We start from the raw sequence: 4,367 nt of genomic DNA on the forward strand, positions 1-4,367 counted from the left end.
TTTTTTTTTTTTTTTTTTTGGCTTTTTCCCCCTTTTTCTTTTGACCACGGGGGTCGCAGGGCCGAGCAGCAGGAAGGCAGCAGCACGAAGCACACGGCCTCAGGTGCACAAATCCCACCCCGTCCTCCTCCTCTTCCTCCTCCGAGCGCGGGTTTTTAACACGAACTCAATGCATCTCCTCAGTACCTCAACGCGTGGTGGCTGTGGGAGCTGTGAGCCCCGCCACATTTCCCCTGGTTTTTTGTTTTTTGTTGTTTTGTTTTTAAATTTTTAATTATTCTTAATGACCACCTCGGCGTTCCGCCAGCTCGGCTCCTGCGCCGCGCAGCACGGCGGGGCCTCCGGCGCTCTCCTCTCTTATTAAATGGATTTTCACTCTCTTTGGTCTTTTTTTCTCTCCGGTTTTGAAGCAATCTGCTCAGTCCCGCCCTGCAGAGCGGTGTTTTTTAAGCCACGCCGTCCTCCTGCCTTTGAACTGAATGGGAGCCCGCTGTTCATTCCAAAGTTCCAGCTGTTGCTGTGTGACGCCTCCCAGGCTCTCGTAGGACCGTCGTCGTCGCTCCGGTTCCGTCGCCCCGCGCCCGCCCTCTCATTTCAGCTGCCTTTTAATTTATTGGCTCCATCCCCTCCCGGCCGCCCCGCTCCGTGCGCTCCGTATTTATTGGCAGCAGTGAGGCGCCGGCGCTCATCCAGCAGGGCCCCCAGCCGCCCTCCGTCGCCCCTTTGTAAGGGAATTTTTAACCGGAACTCTCTTCCTCCTGGCTGTTTTTAACTCTCCTCCATCACACCAGGACTCCGTTTCCAGGCCCTGTGGGAGCAGCAGCCCCCGCGTGTCGGCGCGGCGCCGTTCTGTACTGTAACTCGTCCCGTAAGGCAGCTGTCGGTGATGTCCTGCTGTACCGCTGGGTGAGCAGCGCCGCGGCCCCTCGCTTCGGTGCTGACGGACTTTCTGTTGCTGGGAGCCACGCGGGTCCTTGCTCCGCTCGGGCGGTCCCTCTCCTTTTGCAGAGGGTTATATATATATATATATATATATAAAATATATATATATTCTTCTTGGTTTTTTTCTCCTTTTTTTGTTGTTGTTTTTGGCTGAGATCGCCTGGCCTTCCTCACCTCCGCGGCGCCGTGTGGGAACCGCGTGGAAAAGGGACGAGGCAACACATCACAGGCCAAAAAATAAAACCACAACAAAACCCACAGCAAAAGGCCCCGCATCGGCCCCGCATCGGCCCCACATCAGCCCCACATCTCCCACCCGGCGCCACGGGCGGCTCCAGCCACCGGGATCCGAGAGCCGCGTCTGCGTGCGGAAACCTGCGGCTCCATCCAAGCTTCCGGCACGCGGTGAGGAGAGCAGAGCGCGTCGGGGGAAGGAATCGCAGCAGCAAGGAGAGAAGCGGCGCCCGGCTGCGGCAGCAGAGCCGAGCGAAGGCCCGGCTGCACCCCGGTGCCTCAGCGCCCCGTGCCGATGGCAGCCGGCCCAGCGCTGCAGGCAGAGCCGGGCTCCGCGCGGCGGCGGTTCGGCCGTTCCTTCTGTGTCTGCACACACGGCCCCGCATGTGTGTATAGATATGAGGTGGTTGTTTCGCTTGGTTGGTTTTTGGTTTTTGGTTTTTGGTTTCTTTTTTCGATGGCTTGGATTCTGTAGGAGACGGGCGAAAGGCTTTTAGCCGGAAGGGGAACGCCGGGTTTGTGGAGCTTCCAGATTTCTGTCGCCCCCCAGAAGGGACGTTTGGAGAGCGCGACTCTATCAAAGCATCTGCTGTACAAACGGAAATGTAAATCTTGTATAGCGCCCCAAAACTCCGTGTAAATAAAGAGCCCAGACGGCCGGGCCGCCCGCCCGCGTGGATCAGCCCGAGAATCAAATCCACGGCTCCGTCGACATCAAAACCGCTTCGATTTCCCCGCTCCCTCCCAAGAGAAAACGGAAAACGCTGCGTTTCGGCCCCGCGTCTCCCGGCCGCCGCGGGGTGACGGCGCAGGACCGGCCGCAGAGCGTCCTTCAGACGGAGCTGCCCCCATACGGAGCTGCCCCCATACGGAGCTGCCCTCGCACGCAGCTCCCATCGCACGCAGCTCCCATCGTAGCGGTGCAGCGCCGCCCCCAGGCGCTCTGCTCCCCCGGCTGCTCCGCTCCGCACCGAGGGGCGGCTTCTCCTCGCCTCGCCGGCTTCTCTTTTAAAATAGAAGATAAAAACAAAAAAATAGAAAAAAATAAAAAAGAAGTTAAAAGAAAGAAAGAAAGAAAAGAAAAAGCACCGTGAAGCGAATGGTGACGGTACGTGGGGCGGCGCGGCGGCCGTCTCTCAGCAGATATTTGCCACGGATGGAGGAGGTGGCCGCCGGAACGGCGGCTCCGTGCCGGGAGGTTTTGGGGACGGCCGCGCGTCCCCCCGGGGCTGCGGCACCGGGCTGCTGCCGGCTCCGGGCCCGCCGCGTGGGAAGGCGCTCGGCCCGTCGTGCGAGGAGGCGACGGGCGCGGCTGGAGGCCGACGAGACGGGCGGAGGGCGGAGGAGGAGCCGGGACGGCGGAACAGCGAGCGAGGAGAGCCGGGCGCGGTGCGCGATATCTGCTGAGAGAGCGACTCGCCGCTCCCACCCCCACCTCCCCCCCGAGAACCTTGACGAAAGGAGAAGAAAAAAAAAAAAAAAGAAAAAAAAAGAAAAAAAAAAAGTTTTATTCCTCTTATTTTTGTAACGAAAGAAAGAAAAAAAACTAAAAGCAAACCGTGCACTTTACGCGGCCCAGCGGGGGCTGCCGGGGCTCCCGGCTCCTCTCCCACGGCGGCGGGGCCGATTCTCATTCCCTTCCTCTGCGGCCGGCGGGGCGGCTTCGGGAGCGCCGGGGAAAGCCGGAGTTTGCCGAAGGCAGGGCTGGATTTACCACTAGCGAAAGATGACGCCCGACGTGACGAACTCCTCATGCTAGCGAGCACTCCTTACCGTAGCAGATTTTTGCAAATGGAGTTTTACAGTCTATATTTAAAGAATTGTATGTTTGTAACAAATAAAAAAAAAAAAAGTATGCGGAAAAGTGAATGAAAAAAAAAACACAAAAAAAAAACAACCCAGACGGTCGCCTGGCCTCGCTCTGTTATGGGGGGTTTGGGGGGTCGGGGCTCAGCGATGCGGGCGGGGAGCGGCACCGGGGGGCGGCGCAGCCCTGCGGGGCCTCCAGGGCGGGGGCGGCGGGCCGGGGGGAGAGAAGGAGAGAAGGGAGAAAAGGGAAGGGAGAGAAGGAAGGGAAAGAAGGGGGGATGGAAGGAAGGAGGGGGGAAGCAGAATCGCGAGGGGCTGCGGGCACGTGCGCGCGCTCGGTGACGCATGCGCTGCAGCGCGGCCGCATTCAGGCTGCGGCTCCCCGCGGGCGCGCGGGCTCATCTGAGGACACGGCCGGCAGCCGCCTGCGCACTGCGCGCTGCCGCCCGGCCCCGCCTCGGCCGCCGCCGCACGAAGCCCCGGGGCTCCGAGACCTCGCGTGACCCCGCGGCCGGAGCCCCGCCGGCAGCCGACAGCGCGTGGGGTGCGGGGCTCCGGGACGGCCGAGGGGCCGCGGGATGGGGGGCGGATGGGGGGCTGCCCGCATCTCCTCCGTGTCGCAGATGGCGGCTGTGGGGCTGTGGGGCTGCGGTTCCCCCCCTGCGCTCGGTGCCGGGGGTGCCGAGCGGCTCCCCTCGCTCTCCTCGCAGCTCCCCGTACCTCAGCCGTGCCCCGAATGGCAGCTGTGGGGCTGGCGGCAGGTGTGGGGCTGCAGCTCAGGGCTCGGTGCTGGGGGGGCCGCCCTCGTTCCCGGCGCTCCCTGTACCTCATCCACGGCCCGTGGGGCAGCTGTGGGGCTGCAGGCAGGCAGCAGCTGTGGGCTGGGGCGGGGGCTGCAGTTCCTCCCATGCACTCAGACTCAGTGGTGGGGCACTGGGGGGGCTCCCCTCCTCCTCATCCGTGTCCTGTGGGGCAGCTGTGGGGCTGCAGGCAGGCGGCAGCTGAGGGCAGCTGCGGGGCTGCAGCCCCCCTTCTGTTGCGTTCAGGGGCTCAGTGCAGGGGGGCACTGGGGGGGGCTCCCTTCTGCCCAGCGCTCTGTACCTCATCCGTGCCCTGAGGGAGCTGTAGGGCGGCAGGCAGGCAGCAGCTGCAGGTTTTGGGGCAGCTGTGGGGCTGCAGCCCCTCTGGTGCAATCAGGGGCTCAGTGCTGGGGGCACCGAGGGGGCTCCCCTCCTTCTGCTCAGTGCTCCATAGCTCACCCGCCATCCTGTGGGGCTGCAGCTCAGGGCTCGGTGCTGGGGGGCACTGAGGGGGCTCCCCTACTGTTCCTCGGTGCTCCCCATATCTCATCCACACCCTGGGGGGCAGCTGCTGGGGGAACA

This window comes from Centrocercus urophasianus, unplaced genomic scaffold (assembly GCF_019232065.1).
Source record: "Centrocercus urophasianus isolate 14NV4802_14NV808 unplaced genomic scaffold, USGS_Curo_1.0 seq_1356, whole genome shotgun sequence".
Taxonomy (NCBI): Eukaryota; Metazoa; Chordata; class Aves; order Galliformes; family Phasianidae; genus Centrocercus; species Centrocercus urophasianus.